The 17,810-nt window shown below is 35.0% G+C and overlaps 1 long non-coding RNA gene across 1 annotated transcript in view; it reads left to right on the forward strand.

Annotated features, from left to right (window-relative positions):
• LOC123386623 overlaps positions 1-17,810 on the forward strand; it is a 214,133-nt gene that overhangs the window by 33,151 nt on the left and 163,172 nt on the right. The window contains exon 2 of the long non-coding RNA XR_006600818.1: positions 2,817-3,044. This is a non-coding gene — a long non-coding RNA (uncharacterized LOC123386623). The remainder of the gene's footprint in view (positions 1-2,816; positions 3,045-17,810) is intronic.

Below are 17,810 nucleotides of genomic sequence, written 5' to 3' on the forward strand. Positions count from 1 at the left end.
GTGAATATCAGGAAAAGAAGCGAAAGTCAGTGTATCTATGTCACAGAAAGAAATAGGGAGAGCAGTGGTACAAAATATATATGGCAAGATTGGCAGAACCTTCTAGGTCATGCTAAGGGTTAAGGACATGTGTCTTCCAAATACAACCTAAACCTACTAAAGGATTTTAAAATTTTTGATGCTTAGACTTTGAAAGATTGGTGAATTTTCCATGTAATGATATTTAATAGGAAGGTGGATAGAAAGATAAGTGCTCAGAAGGGATGACTTATCCATAATTATCTGGGTTCTTGGGAGTAATTAATGATACCCAAGGAGTAGTTTAAGTGTAAAACAAACAAACCCTCAGTGTAACTAGGCATGGTTTCCCTTCCCTTCCCTTCCCTTCCCTTCCCTTCCCTTCCCTTCCCTTCCCTTCCCTTCCCTTCCCTTCCCTTTCCTTTCCTTTCCTTTCCTTCACCCATTCATTCAAATTTTAGTTAACATTCAGTGCAATATTGGTTTCAGGAGTAGAATTCAGTGATTTATCACTTACATACAACACCTAGTGCTCATCATAACAAGTGGCCTCTTTAATACCCATCATCCATTGAACCCATCCCACACCCACCTCCCTTCGTCAGCCTTCAGTTCTCTGTAATAGTCTCTTGTGGTTTATTTCCCTCTCTCCTCTTATTTTCCTCCTTTCCCATATGTTCATCTGTTTTGTTTCTTAAATTCCACATGCGGTGAAATCATAGGGTATCTTTCTCTGATTGACTTATTTATCTTAACATAATATATTCTAGATCCATCCATGTTCTTGCAAATGGCAAAATTTCTTTTTTTTTTTTTTGATGGCTAATATTCCATTGTATGTATACCACACCTTGTATATCCATTCATCAGTCAATGGACATATGGACTCTTCCATAATTTGGCTAATGTTGATAATGTTATAAACAGCAGGGTGCATGTACCCCTTTGAATCTGTATTTTTGTATCTTTTGGGTAAATACTTAGTAGTGAAATTTCTGGATCATAGGGTAATTCTATTTTAGTTTTTTGAGGAACTTCCATACTGTTCTCCAGAGTGGCTGTACCAGTTTGCATTCCCAACAACAGTGCAGGAGGGTTCCCCTTTCTCTGCATCTTCTTCAATACCTATTGTTCCTTGTTTTGTTAATTTTAGCCATTTTGATGGATATGAGGTGGTATCTCATCATGGTTTTTATATGTATTTTCCCTGATGATGAGTAATGTTGAGCATCTTTTCATGTGTCTGTTAGCTCTCTGGATGTCATCTTTGGAAAAGTATCTATTCATGTCTTCTGCCTGTTTCTTAACTGGGTTGTTTGCTTTTTGAGTGCTTGGTAAGTACTTTATAGATATTAGGTACTAACCCTTTATCAGATATGTCATTTGAAAATATCTTCTCCCATTCTGTCAGTTGTCTTTTAGTTTTGTTGATTGTTTCCTTTACTGTGCAGAAGCTTTTTATCTTGATGAAGCCCCAATATTTCATTTTTGCTTTTATTTCCCTTGCCTCTGGCGATGTGTGTGGTAAGAAGTTGCTATAGTGGAGGTCAAAGAGGTTACTGCTTGTGTTATCCTCTAGGATTTTTTTGGTTTCCTGTTTCATATTTAGGTCTTTAATCCATTTTGAATTTATTTTTGGGTATGGTGTAAGACAGTGGTCCAGTTTCATTTTTCTACATGTTGCTGTCCAGTTTCCCAACATCATTTATTGAAGAGACTGTCTCCTCACTGAATATTCTTTCCTGCTTTTTTTTAAAAGATCAGTTGACCATATAGTTCATTTCTGGGTTTTCTATTCTGTTCCACTGATCTGTTTTTATGTCAGTACAGTATTGTCTTGATGACTACAGCTTTGTAATATAGCTTGAAATTCAGAATTGTGATGCCTACAGTTTTGTTTTTCTTTTTCAGGATTGCAACCTGGGGGTCTTTTAGGGTTCTGTAAACATTTTAGGATTATTTGTTCAAGCTCTGTGAAAAATGCTTGTGGTATTTTGATAGGGATTGCATTAAGTGTATAGATTTCTTTGGGTAGTATAGACATTTTAACAATGTTCTTCCAATCCATGATCATGGAATGCTTTTCTAAAGAATATCATCTACCATGCAAATTCTTATAGATGAGGAATGTTCAGGATATATGCAGTTTACTGCGTTAAATTTGTTAAGATCAAGATAGTACATTTTCTTTTAAGTTTTGAATATTGGGTTTAATTATTAAAAACTAGGTTTAAAGTTTTTTAATGATGGTAAGTAATAAGATGATAAGTAATACATTATGCTTTAAGGCACCTGCTTGAAACCAGTTAAGTACTGATTAGCCAAAAAGTGGGTCAAAGTCTAATAATGGTGTGGTAGACAGCCTCTGAAATGGCCCCCAGCAATTTCTACTTGCTGGTAATAACCTCCTTGTTTAATCCCCTCTTCTTAAATGTGGAGCAGACCTAATGATTGATGTCTAAAAAATAAAATACAGGGGCGCCTGGGTGGCACAGTCGGTTAAGCGTCCGACTTCAGCCAGGTCACGATCTCGCGCTCCGTGAGTTCGAGCCCCGCGTCGGGCTCTGGGCTGATGGCTCAGAGCCTGGAGCCTGTTTCCGATTCTGTGTCTCCCTCTCTCTCTGCCCCTCCCCCGTTCATGCTCTGTCTCTCTCTGTCCCAAAAATAAATAAACGTTGAAAAAAAATTAAAAAAAAATAAAATAAAATACAGCAAAAATATGTCACTTCTGTGATTAGGTTACAAAGCCTGTGACCTCTGCCTTACTTCTCTCATTGTCTTGCTTGCTTGCTCTGAAGGGAAGGCAGTTGCCATGTTGTGAGCTACCCTACAGAGAGGCCCATCAGGCAAGACACAGATGATCCTTGCCAACAGTCAACAAGGATTGACTGCAGTCTACAAACAGCGACATGAATTATCTTAGAGGTGGATCTTCCCAAGTCAAACCTTGAGAAGACCACAGCCCTTGATCAGAGCCCAGAGACAGAGGACACACTCCTGAATTCCTGGACCACAGACACTGTAAGGTAATATATTTTCACTATTTTAAATTGCTAAATTTTGGAGTTTGTTATGCAGCAATATATAACAGATACAATAGGAAAAACCCACTTGATTTCAAAAATATATTTCAGATGGTTATCAAAATATTCCATGAAGGAATGATTTCATCTGCTACAATTTATTTTTTAGGTTTATTTATTTATTTTGAGAGAGAGAGAGAGAGAGAGAGAGAGAGAGAGAGAGTCAGTCCATGAGTGTGACTGGAGGAGGGATAGAAAGAGGGAAAGAGAGAATCCCAAGTAGGCTCCATGCTATCAGCACAGAGCCCAATGTGGGGCTTTATCTCATGAACCATGAGATCATGACCTGAGCTGAAAGAGTTGGATGCTTAACCAACTGAGCAGCCTAGGTGCTCCCTCATCTGCTATAATTAAAAAAAAAAAAAAAAAAAAAAAAAAAACCTCAAACAAAGCACCGATGTATCTGTATTAAGAGAAATGGCTGTTTCCTTGACTTACTCTTGTATCATTCAGAATAGGCTAGGCATAGAGGTAGAAATGGAAACAGAGATCTAGAAATACAGAGATCTAGGCATAGTTAAGGATTTTCCTTCCATTATACCACTTGTACTGCAGGTTTGTGCAGACTGAGGGTTGGGTATCTGTGTATCATAGTCAGTAAGAAACCCAGGTTTTTAGAGGCGCCTGGGGGGCTCAGTCAGTTAAGTGTCCGACTTCGGCCCAGGTCATGATCCCACACTTCATGGGTTCAAGCCTCGTGTCAGGCTCTGTGCTGACAGCTCAGAGCCTGGAGCCTGCTTCAGATTCTGTGTCTTCTCCCTCACTCTGTCTGTCTCCCCAAAATCAATAAACATTAAAAAAAAAAAAGGAAACCCAGGTTTTTAATGAAACATCCACCAGTCTCAAACACACCTGGTCAGCATGTCAGAGAGAAAACACAGCTCTGGAAGCTGTTATGCTAGGAGTTGAGTATTTTAGCCCAGAAGTGGCACACAACTGATAAGAACTCACTGATGAGAAGTAGCAGTAGTAACTGCATTCAACCAGAAGGTGGACAAGATTCATAATTTTACCACAAACCAGGAATGGATTAGAGCTCCAAGTACTTCGCAGTATTATTGACTACCACTTTGTAAAAGCTTCTTGATCCTTTCCCATTGTACATTTTCTTTCTTTCTTTTAAAGATACATTGGAAGAAATCTGCCAGGCCTGTCTTGGAATACTATAAACATTAATTGAAATTAATTGAAAAGCTGTGGCACATTGAGCTGCACTATTCTTCACAGAATTTTTGTTGGTATTTTATATCATAGATGAGTAATCCTACAGTGCTGTCCAGCATGTACCTGTGTAGTTTAGTTTAATTTTTTTCTTAAGTAGTTCTGAAAGCAGTGAGTGTAGTGGGTAGAGGGGAGAGGGCATAGAGCATATCTGCAAAGTAGCCCTTTTTTTTTTCTTTTCATTTCATCTATGTAGATTTCCCAGAACTTAACATTATTATTTTTTTTTAATTTTTTTTCAACGTTTATTTATTTTTGGGACAGAGAGAGACAGAGCATGAACGGGGGAGGGGCAGAGAGAGAGGGAGACACAGAATCGGAAACAGGCTCCAGGCTCTGAGCCATCAGCCCAGAGCCCGACGCGGGGCTCGAACTCACAGAGCGCGAGATCGTGACCTGGCTGAAGTCGGACGCTTAACCGACTGCGCCACCCAGGTGCCCCTTGTCATTATTTTTATTCTTTGGTTGGTTTGGTTTGCTGATGGTCTCTGGACTTACCGTACTTGTTATTCCATCTGGATAGTGAAGACACCTGTTTATTTTGCTAATTAATTAATTCAACAAATATGTGTTGAGCCTTTCTGCTTTGGCAGCACTTTTATGGTATGTAACAGTGAATTTATGGTATATAACAGTGAACAGTGTAACTTTAAAAATTTCCTGCCCCCCATGGTGCACATCCTCATGAGGAAGATAGTAAACTGCTGAAAAGTAAAATGTACATGGTGTTAGGTAATGCTGAATCCAGTGAAGAAAAAATAAATAAGGAAGCATACAGGTAGCACTAAAGACTTCACTAATCTGCTGACATTTAAGCAGAAAGCTACAGAAGATGAAGCAATGAGTGGGGTCATGGAAATGAGAAGAAAGAACTTAGCCTGAGAGAATGGCAAATGCAAAGACCCTGTGGTGGGAACATCTTCACCATATTATTATTTTAAGGATATTTGGATACAAAAGAGTGTTTCAGGAAGAGAGTGGTAGTTGCTAAAATCTGACAGGCATAACATAAGACATTATATCTCACTGTATTCATCTTTATTCTACCATTTTATAAAAACTTTTGAGGATATTGAGAAGTTTGACATGCTTAACACTTACATTTTAAAAATAATAGTATGACTGTAACATTGAGAGTAGGTGGTGAGGATATGATGGTAGCTGGAACACATGGATAGAAGCAATGGAAAGTAGTATGTTGTTATATGATAGATTTATTTTGAAAGCAGATTTATTCTGAAAGATTGATGTAGACTGTGAGAGATAGGAAGAGACAAAGACTTCAATTTTTTTTTTTGCATATATTGAAAGAATTACAACTGACTGAAAAGGAAAACCAGGAGAATAGGTTTGGATTAAAAGTGAGAGTTTGAATTTGGTATGGTAGGTGTAAGAGGACAATTTGACATAAAAATAGAGATATTGAAAGCTTTGGATAAGTGCACCTGAAACAGAGGAGAGAGCTATAGCTGGAGACCTATATTTGAGAGTTACCTGTATATTAATGGTTTTTAAAGCCATAAGACTACTAAAGACTGAATTGAGTGAAGTCAGAGAAGTTAAGAACTCTAAAACCTGAGCCTCAGGGAATTCCAACATTTAAAGATCAAGGAGAAAAGAAGGAACTAAAAAAGGCACTGAGGAGAATGATTAATGAAGTTGGAATAAAATCAGAGTAGAATGTCCCTTAACCAAATAAAAAAAAAAATCAAGTAATCAATTGTGTTAATTGCTGCTGACCAAGTAAGATAAAGGCTGAGAATAGACAATTAGATGTAACATTGTTGAGATCACTGGTAACCTTGACAAGACTGATTTTGGGGAAGTTGTAGGTAGAGTCTGATTCAAATGGTGCAAGAGTGGGAAGAGATAAGGAGGGGTGAAGCATGTGGCTGGGAAAATACAGAATGATTATGATGGCCGTACTTAGGAAAACTCAAAGTGCTTATAAATCTACCGTGAGGATAGTTGGCATGTTCGTGAGTGCCAAAGCTTTTCTTTAGTGGCTGCGTTTTGATTTTGTTACTTCAATATAGGCACGTTATCCAATGTGATACACGTGCAGATGTCGTGCAGGAAGAGGATCGGAATTAATTGGTTTCGAGATTTTGCCAGGTAGATGTGATATGAGTAGACAGTTACAAAGAAGTTGAGGATATACTCAAAGGAGTGATTTAACAAAGGACTGTGGGATTTCAGCTTGCAAGGAAGGGAAGTCATGATATGAAACAGTGAAGCGATAGTTAAATTTTGGTATCATAAATGTTAATTTTGGTCCCAGAAGGTCACACACATTTTGAGACAGGATACTAGCAAGAGCAAGCTGTAAAGTTAAGAAGTACTATTTAGAGACTAGGATGCTTGCAATGAGAAGAGTGGAGTTATGGGTAAAGAGATCACTAGTGTATGAATATTGAAGCATGGCAGAGGGCATGATCCATGGAGCAGGAGAGGGGTTAGGGTACCAAGATGACATATCCAAATGTGACTACCAAAACAATGAGGGAAATCTGATGCATAATTTGTGTCCTTAACTGTAGGTTTTGTTTGAATATACCATAATGTTATAATGACCATGTGGACAGGCTTTTCTAAAATACATGGCATAGGTCTGAGGGACAACATGGGTCAGCCACTCAATCTTTCTGTATCTAACTTTTTTCGTCTATAAAACTGAGTTAAAAATAACACCTCAGGATGAGGGTGAGAAGTGTCAAAGCTAATGCCATTGCTCAGCACTTAGAAAGCTCTCAATAAATATTAATTATTATTTTTAGCATTGTTATGAGTTCTCAAATGAGCTCAGTTCATATAACAGACATTTTGAAAGGAAAGGATTTCTCCACAATGAGATAAAGCCTATTGGTGCTATTTTAAGTTCTCAAATTCAAACCCTTTCTAATGATCTTCAGTTTGAACAATTAGAAATATAACTTCAGAAAGATTTTAACGTTACTCTCATTGGCAAATGTTGAACAAATTAATTCTCTAGATTTGTTAATTTTTCCCATATGCCAAAGGCAACTCTAGAGCAAAGCTGAATAGCAAAAAAGGGAAAAGTTGGGTTTGGGTGTAAAGAATTATAGCTTTAAAACAAGAAAAAAAAAGAGAGTCTTCAGTGGGGATTAGGATAAAAGACAAACTTAGTGTCCAATTTGTGTGGGTTTCTTCAGTGTTCTAGTGATAAGGAATAACAATCCAGGGACACATCAAGGTGTGTTGTACATAGTTTATTATAGACTGCTTTATATAATAATAGATGAACATCCCATGTTTAGTAAATTTATGCATTTTCTATCATAGGCTTAATTTCTCTAAAATATTCTGTTGTGTTCATAAAGACAAAGTCTCTTTAGTTACATTAAAAGATGAGCACAGATTTAAAATGCTTCAGTATCCTAAATTGCATATTATTTAACAAAGGCGTCGCAATTCCAGAAATCCACTGGAGTCATCTAATTTGAATAAACAAGAAATTACATTTTATACAGTAAGTTTTAATATATGTTATGTTGATATATAAATTAGCAGCATGTAAGGAATTTTTTTCTGTAATATTTCCCTTGGGATCCAAGAACCGAAGCCCAGGATTGACACCAAAACCATATAAAGATTACTATTGTACTTTCTATTAATTGAAAAGTTTGAGTTGTTCCTAAAAATACATTTCATCCTCTCAAAGGGGAAAAAATTGTAATAATGAGAGTTTCCCTCCTGGAGAATCCCAAGCCTCCAGCATATTTTATATTAAATCTCAAGACCATGAAAAGGAAGGATCTGATTAATTTTAATTATTGTGAGCAGCAAAAAGATACGGATGATTCCTAAGGCAAACGGTGTTCTAATCAAACTGAAATAATCATATTAAATCTAATGCCTAGGAAACCAGAAAGCATGCAACACAGTTTGAGAAGTATGGAGGTAACTTTTGACAGTACCTCCAGGTATGATTTAGTAGAGGATACAAAGTAAATCAAGTTCTAAAAGTCTTTGAGTGGAAAAAACACAATCTGAGTTAAGATATGCAATTTATTGGCAACAGTAAATATTAAAGGTTTGGATTTCTTTAAGTACCAAAAAAAATGGAAGTCTTGAACATCTCAAAAGGTGTTGTATCTATTATCACCCAAGATAGTTGATGTTATAAATCAATATATGTATCAATCATTTGAACACTGTTTTCATTCCTATTAACCTGTTAACAGATCGATCAGCTGATATTAATGTTCTTGTTCCTGGGAAACTAAAACTAATCTCTTTACCTATGTATTGTTTTCATTTAGTAAGTATTAAGTCCAAAGCTTAACTCAGCACAGAGTTGGTTAGAAATAACAGAAGTCATTTTCATCATAATAATGTTGTTATTCATATCATCATCACCATGATCATATAAATCAGTAATCAGAGAATCACCTAGTCTTCTCCCATATTATAATGTATCATTTTTGTCTTCCTAAGTCTACTTCACATTTATTCTATACTGATAAACTCTTTATTTTTATATTACTTTGTTTTTATTTTCAGTTATTTAAGTACAGGTCATACGTATTCATATATAAAAGCTAAGTGATATTAAAAGGCAACGGTAAAAGGAACGATTCCTTTTATTTTTCCATTCCTACCCATAATTGTATTCTCCAAAGCAACAACTATCAATCCCTCTAGATATTTACTTTAGAATTAATCATATGGTTCTAAAATATTGTGCCTTTATACCTAACCAACCGTTGCCATTTTGGGGCATTTATTGTATTCCTAGTATGTTAAATGATGGATTAACTCAACTATACTACTATTATTACCTTTCCTCTCTCATTCCCTAGTAGACTTATTGAATAATATTTGGATAAATCAGTGGTGACTGCTTTATTTTCTAATTATGAAAATAGTGTATCATTTATGAGCCAGTTGGTGTTCTAAGTTAATAATTCCCCATTTTCTATATATTTCCATACTGTCAAGTACATTTTTTTGGTTGTATTACGCCTCTTCCATTTTGTATTCCAAACTGAACTAATTTATCAAAGCCTGTGGCATAGCTCTTGTCTTTCTGAGTTGGATTAACTTGCCAAAATCTTTGGTTTGTACCTTAATTTTGTTGAAGCTTATTTCTCAATTATTTCCTTTGAAATAATTTATGACTTTATATTTTGAGATTTTTGTGTGTCCAAGGATAATTTTATTGCATCCTTATTCTTGATTGATATTGGCTGCATATGGTTCACTCAGTTTTCTAGTATATAGTAGTGATACAGAGAAATCAGATACCTAACTGAATTCCATACCTTGAGATATTTATTCTTTCATGGCAATATACTCCACTATAGTTTTTATTTACTATGCAAGAACATTTTTGGAATTTTGAATAGTTTATGCTTCTCAGAATGCATTTATTAAATACTGGACTTTCTGGATTTATTTATTACATTATATATTTTGATCTTTTTTTATTTTTTTGGTGTATCGGTAATTTGACTTGTTTTCCAATAGCAAAACCAAACATGCACAGATATCTATGAGAAAACTATGTGAGACAAAAGTAGATAAGGGAACTGAGAACAGGGCATCTGATAGACTTGAGAACAGAATAGTAAATTTTCTAATAAGGGTTAACTGGAAAGTACCACAGGCCAATTTGAAAAAGCAGTGGAAACCGGGAGATGTTTTTGCAAACCACATTACATGTATGAGTGCAAAGGGTCTAAAGTGGTTTCCAGGAACTGGATCAGATCTAGCCCTGTAAACTCTTGAAATTAACAAATCAAAGTATCTTTCTGAAAAATGTCATTCTAAATGTCTAGAAATACACATTGAGCAGGACAGCAAAAATAAGAGCAAAGCAAAACAAAGATCTAGATAAAAGTAAGGTAACGGCAGGAGAAGATGCCATCTCAGAAAGTACAAGTGTATGTTATTTTTATCACTTTGTCAGGACATTAGAAAAAGGAGCATTCGAGTCAGGAAACTAGAAAAGCAATTCCCTATAGTGTGTCTTTTATTTCCATGACTTATTCATTAACTGGAATGCTATATCTCCCTCTCCCCTTCACCCATTTTTCTGATCCCCTCTTCCCTCTTGCAAATACCAGTTTGTTCTGTGTGCATAGATGTGATTCCACTTTTTTGTTTGTTTACTCATTTGTTTGTTTATTCATTTGTTGTGTTTTTAGATTCTATATAAGAGTGAAATCGTATAGTATTTGTCTTTCTCAGTCTGATTTATTTCACTTAGTATAATACCATCTAGGTCCATCCATTTTGTCACAAGTGGCAAGATCTCACCTTTTTTATGGCTGTGTAATATTACACACATACATATCACATCTTCCTTATCTGTCTATCGATGGACACGTTGCTTTCATATCTCGGCTACTGTAAATTATGCTGCAATAAACATAGGGGTGCACACACATTTTTGAATTAGTGTTTTTGTTTTCTTTGACTAAATACCCAGTAGTAGAATTATTAGATTATATGGCATTTCAATTTTTAATTTTTTGAGGAATCTCCATACTGTTTTCCACAGTGGCTGCACCAATTTATATCCCCACCAATAGTGCATGAGGGTTCCCTTTTCTCTACATCCTTGCCAACACTTGTTATTTCTCATCCTTTCAATTTTAGCCATTGTGATGGGTATAAGGTGACATCTCATTGTTTACTTCCCCAGTGATTAGTGATATTGACCATCTTCCAATGTACCTCTTGGCCATCTATATGTCTTCTGTGGAAAAATGTCTGTTCAAGTACTCTGCTCATTTTTTTAATTGCATCATTTTTTGTTGTTGAGTTATAGACGTTCTTTATATATTTTGCATGTCAACCCTTTATCAGATACATCATTTGTAAATATCTTCTCCCGTTTGGTAGGTTGCCTCTTTGTTTTGTTGATGGTTTCTTTTGCTGTGCAAAAGCTTTTTATTTTGGTGTAGTCCCAATAGCTTATTTTTGCTTTTGTTTCCCTTGCCTTAGGAGACATATAGACAAGAATTCTTACGTCAAAAGAAAATGCAGAAGTATATTTAAGATATACAAAATAAAAACTGTGTGTGAGCTAAAAATGCAATGAATTGGCTAAAAGTCAAGTGCAGGCTAGAATGACGTAGAAACCCTAGGACTCCCAGACACAAGGGAAGTTGCTCTTACTCTCAACTCTGATCCCTTTGGTGCCTACTCTAAGCATAAGGCAGTCCACTGCTAGAGGAATTGGAATGTTAGCGATGCAGCCTTAAACTGTTAGAAACTGTTAGTTACTGGTTTCATTAAGTCTTTATAGGCCCAAGTTCAGGCCTTGTCTAGAAAGGGCTCAGTGGAGCCTGGCTAAAGTTTGGTCAGAGAGAGAATCTTTGTTAGTATGTGTAGGAAATTCATATGTAAAAAAGAGAGCAAAATACAACAGTAAGGAAAGAATGGAAAATTCCATGAGAGGTGTTAGGAAGAGTGGAAATGTTTAAAACAAGAAAATAAGAGACTAACATCCTAATCTCCACTGAGAAAATTATAAACGTCCTAATCTAAATGAATGTATATAAAGTCAAAGCAAAATAGAGGAAAATATTTATTTGTAGGAATATAGAAAGATTTCTTAGAATAAATTCAAAGGAAAAATGCAAAATAAATGATGCATGAAGAAAAAAATAAAATATATAATTTATTATGCCAAAGAAAAAAATGAGTCAAAAATTATAAAAATATAAGAGAGTTAATTGATTTTTTACCATATAAGTAACAACTTTGGGAGATTAAAAAGATAAGTAACTTACAAAAAGTAAACCAACTAATAACATAATTAGTAATCAGAAAAATGAATAATTTTTTTTTGCCTTTTATATCAGCAACTATTTAAAGCAATAAAAAAAAAGTATTCAGTAATGATCAAAACTGGCTAAAATCCAGTGAAATGAAGAGCCAAACTGTGGTAGTAGAATTCTAAATTGTTTCAATTTTCTTTAAAACCTTTTTTTTTAATTTTAATTTTAATCTTTCCCCATTGATAGGGCAACTTTAACGTTTCATAATCTACTTCTCAAAATCTAGTTTGAGGAACTAATCATAGATAAGTTTTTCAAAGATGATCATTATAATCTTTACTGAGAAAATAGAAGCAATTTATCTATATTTTTATGTAACAAAATTGTCAAATGTATCACAATCATTTACTGCTGTGCTTTTTCTGTCATTGAAGACCATTCACTACCATTCTCTTCATGCCTTTCCTCTAGATAGTTACATGTCTAACTTTCAGTTCCTTTTTTTCTCTGCTAAAGACCACATTAGTAGAAAGACTTTTCTTGCTCACTCTCTGTATGAAAAACATAACCCTTTTCTAGTGCCCTTACCCCACTTTTTTTATAAAGAAAATGGAGGGGGCACCTGGATGGCTCAGTCGTTAAGTGGCCAGTTTTGGCTCAGGTCATGATCTCCTGGTTCAGGGGTTTGAACCCTGCATCAGGCTCTGCGCTGACAGCTCAGAGCCTGGAGTCTGCTTCAGATTCTGTGTCTCCCTCTCTCTCTACCCCTTCCCCACTCACGCTCCACCTCTCTCTCTCTCTCTCAGAAATGAATAAATGGTAAAAAATAAATAAATAAATAAATAAAAAGAAAATGGAATTTGGGGTGCCTGGGTGGCTCAGTCAGTTGTGTCTGACTTGGGCTCAGGTCATGATCTCACAGTTCATGGATTTGAGCCCCATATTGGGCTTTTCATGAAGCACAGAGAATCTGTCTCCCCACCCCACTCTCTCTCTGCCCCACCCCCACTTTCTCGCTCTCAAAAATAAACAATAAAAAAGACATCCTTATTAAAAAAAAAAGGAAATGGAACTTAACATTACATGTCAAGTTACTTTGTACGTTTAATTGTTTACTGTCTGTCTTCTCAAGCAGAATGTAAACCCCTTAAAAGTAGAGACAATTTGGGGCACCTGCATGGCTCAGTCATTTGAGTGTTGGACTCTTGATTTTGGCTCAGGTCATGATCCCAGGGTCATGGGATTGAGCTCCACGTCAGATTCTGTGCTGAGTATGGAGCGTGGTTAATATTCTTTCTCTCTCTCTCTCTCTCTCTCTCTCTCTCTCTCTCTCTGTCCCTATTCCCGAAGCAAGCACATGCAAGCATTTCCTCTCTCTCTAAAACAAAAAACAAAAAAACAAAAGCAGAGACCATTTTATTCAAAATTTTAATCCCATGCTGGTAATTATGCCCAATACCTGGTAGTTGCTCACTAAATATTAAGTGAATGGATACGGTAGAATTTCTTATTAATGGACATCCTTCCCCTTACTTTGTGCTTAAAAAAATCTGATAAATACTAAAAATATTATTATATCTCCAAGTTGAGATTAAAATCTCAAATATATTTTATTAACTAAAATTTAGGAAAATATATAAGTGGCTCTTGTTATAGTCTGCAAATAAACATGTTATCATATCCTGTATGTAGGGAAAACTGAAAAACAAAATATGTCATTACTACCTCAACTTCTAGGAAAATGGTGACTAACCCAGTCTTTTTTGATAGTTTTATTTCTCATTTAAGTGCAAGAAGTTGATATTCTGGATACTTTATCAGAGTTATGTTAAGTTTGGTTGATGTGAGTTATTCTTTCTGAATTTAGATCTCTCTAGGTATATTGAGAGAAACTTATCTGTTTTCAGATAAGGTACAACTGAGGCAAGGAGAGATAACTTCCAGGAAATAAGTTCATATTCACATACACATAGGGATAGGAATTACAAAGGGTTCTGAAAATGCATTATATTAATAACATATAGCACATGAATTTCAAGTAGTGTGCAACTCAAATATTTGTGCAAGATTTACATTTTAAATAAAGAATTTGTATTTTCATAGCATTAGTTCAGTGGTGCTATTGTATTTAACTTGAGAAGGAAGTTATAATCATTATTCATACTGTTTTGTGTGTGTGTGTGAATGCATTTTTTTAAGTATATTTACCTAATATATACACACATATTAGAAAAAACACAGTTGGATTCTTTCCCCTGAATTATAGTTATTCCTACAACCAACCCAAGAAATATATAGGTTTAAGATCCCTTGAATGAATAAATTTTATCTCCTGAATAGAGTCACCTGAAAACCAGGTATATTGGTTTTGACTAAATTGACTAAAGCATAGAGATACATTCCTCTTTTTTTAACTCCTTCAAGGTCAGCAAACATTGCATTCGCTTTTGGAAAATGTCATCTCTCAGAACAATCCTGCAAGTATATGAGGTTGACTTAATAGGGATATTATAACTGATTGATTCATAAATTGTCCTGTTGTATTCAGGTCAGTTTTGATTGCTCCGTACCTACTGTGTGAATCATGCAACCCTTCTTGTCAGTATGGCAGAATTATTGCTTCATGAAATTTACGGTAATAGAGAAGAGCTATACTCTTCATAACAATTTATAAATATTTTGACAGAAGCCATTCTTGTTTATTCTTCAAATCAATAGGTTCTGTATTCTTTTCTATGAAAACACCTGTGTACCAAGAATGCCTTTTAAAAAGCAGAAAACCAATTTACTAACCACTTAATTTACCAGCTTAAAGAAGACAGGTTTGGGTTTGTACCTCCATCAGTCTAAAAGGTTTGTGACCAGGCTCAGAGTAAGTTGCACAATAAACAAAGAACATCAGATGCCTGGATAATATTTTGATCTTTAATACAATTAGTCCTTGCTTTGAATATCTATAAATCCACATTTATTTAACATTAGGATAAACTTTGAGTGGGCGATACCATGTGTTTCCAATGGTGCAAATACCTGTTTGCGGAGTTGCCATGAGTCGGGGTCTCTGGGTCCTTTTGTAAAGTCCTTGCACTGGATATGCACCAGGAGTGCATCTGTTTGTCATGTAAACTGTTGAGATGAGAGGGTGAATTTGTGACTGCAGCATTTCCTAGCCTCTTCTGAAAAATATGAACATTTCAAGGACAAGTTGTCATCTACTCTTAAATGAATATGAAAGAGGGGTTAGTGGTACAAGCAATCCTCCTCATAAGACAGTCAAGATTTTATGATACATAAGGACATAAAGGAGTTTCTGCCATGCATTCCTGTTTGTATTGTCTGAATAAGTTTATCTAGCCTTCTTTTGTGAAGGACTTTCGATTTTGATTTCTGTGTCTAAAATACAGCCTCATCTTTGGAAATCTACTTATTATTGAAATTGTTTTAATAACACCATCTATCTTCCTTTTCCACTGAAAAATTAAATCTATATTCAATTACACGTGGTATTTTTCATTGTTTAACTGTGTCATTACCTATTTCCTCTTACTTATCTATTTGAAAATAAATATAGATCTTCTTATCTTAGGTCTATAGTGATCTCATCATGCTCAAATGAATTTCAGAAAGCTGATGGTTATCCTTTTCCTTTCATCAATAAACTGATACTTTAAAAAAATCACATTATTAAAGAATATAATTCACTTTAACTTTTCATTTCTCAAAGTTTTCATCCTATCCTCTTTCCATCTACTGATAACTTTTAATGTCCTGTAGCTATTTCTAAAGAGCTTAGAATTGAGGTTCTCTCTCTCTCTCTCTCTCTCTCTCTCTCTCTCTCTCTCTCTCTCTCCCCTATTTTTGTAGCATTGTTATACCACAGGAATGTAAGATCCTATATCTCCTAGAGTCATATTATTCAAGTCATAATATCATTTTTATGGGCATATCCATATGATAACTACATAATTATGGGAGTTATTCATCTCTTTCACATACATATTTGTTATAAAGTTTGTTTCTATACAAATATATTTACAGATATATATGTTAAATTTGTACATATATGTATGTGTGTGTGTGTGTGTGTGTGTATCTTGCTGTCTGCCCTAACACTGGACATAACACTAAATTCAGAACAAATTATTCATTAAAGTTGCTACATTATGTTTTTGTTTTTAAAATACACCAGAAATGTTTTTTATTAAGGTTACACTGCTATCTCTATAATAAAACTCAACATTCTGCTCAAGTGAGATTCTATTGTCTCCTTTACTACTTGGCATAATGGAACGTTTATTTAAGGTGGCATGTGAAGTATTTCAGAATTTCCCTTATTAGTTTCCTTGAATCTATCCATGTCTGTTCATAATTAGGACTGCTATACAGCTCTTCTAAAAACATAAATCATATCATGTCTCTACCTTGCTCAAATCATTTCAAGAGCTTTATATCATCCTTGGAATGAAATCCAAAACACTTATAATGGTTTTATATGGTAGGTTTTATATGATCTGATCTCTGCCAATTTTTCTAATTCCCAACTATGTTTCCCTGATGTATTTCAGATGCATTACATCTGAAATCTTTGCCAAATTTCTTTGTGCTACTTTTTAATTGGTTTCAAACATAGCTACCATTCATGCTTTATAACCTTGTCATTATTGTTTCCTCTACATGAAATTCTGCCTAGCTTCCCCTATCTCCTTACTTGCTCTTTTCTTCCCATAATTTTTATCGTTTTTTCATGTAAGCAGTAAACATAACGTTTTTTTTTGAGAGAGAGGTCTTCTTCACCACATGTCTTATCTGCTTGGGGTGCTATTACTGAATAAGTCTTATTATCATAAGACTGGGTGGGTTAACCAACAGAAATGCCTTTGTTCAATGTGCTGCTGGCAAATTTGGTTTCTGGTGATGAATCTTTTCATGGCTTATAGATGACTGCCTTCTTGCTATGTCTTTATATGGTCTTTCCTCAATTCCTTGGCACAGAGGAGGAGAGAGCAAACTCTGTTGTCTTTTTAATAAGGACACTAATTCTGTTGTATCAGGGCTCTGCACTTGTGAGTTCATTTAACCTTAATTAATTCCTTGGAGGCCCCATCTCCAAATATAGCCACACTGGAGGTTAAGATTTCAACATATGGATTTGGGAGAGATGCAAATATTCAGTCCATAAAACAACTAAAATAGTATACTTCATCTACAGTTCTGTACCCGTTATTCTTCTGTGATTCTCCTACTTAATTCAAAACTATTTAAATGGTACTGTTTATTAGTTTTCTTGTTTATGAAATCTCAGTGAAGGCAGGCATTTTGTCATATTTTAAACATTCATTTTCCTAGGATCTAGTACTTGACAAGCATTTTTATTGTAGAATAACTACAAGTTTCAAGGATAAATGAATCCATTACAGAATAATAAAGAGTCAATAAAATATAGGACCAGAGTGTCATGGTCTTTTTTGAACTTGGGTACCTCTTAAGCCTATGACTTTTCTCCTATTTCAAATTTGGAATAATAATATCTAAATCTCTGTTGGATTCCCCAAATAGAATGGAAGATTAGAGATATCATTATATAGTTTATGTTTAACAAAAAAAAAAACCTTTTTGTTTTGAAATAGTTGATATTTTAAAGCATTATGGAGATTTTACTCATTTTTTACTTATACATGAGACTTTATCAGAATAAGTGAGCCATGGAAGCTTCCCTCCCCTCACTCCTATTACAGAC

The sequence above is a fragment of the Felis catus genome, chromosome B4 (assembly GCF_018350175.1).
Source record: "Felis catus isolate Fca126 chromosome B4, F.catus_Fca126_mat1.0, whole genome shotgun sequence".
In the NCBI taxonomy this organism is placed as follows: Eukaryota; Metazoa; Chordata; class Mammalia; order Carnivora; family Felidae; genus Felis; species Felis catus.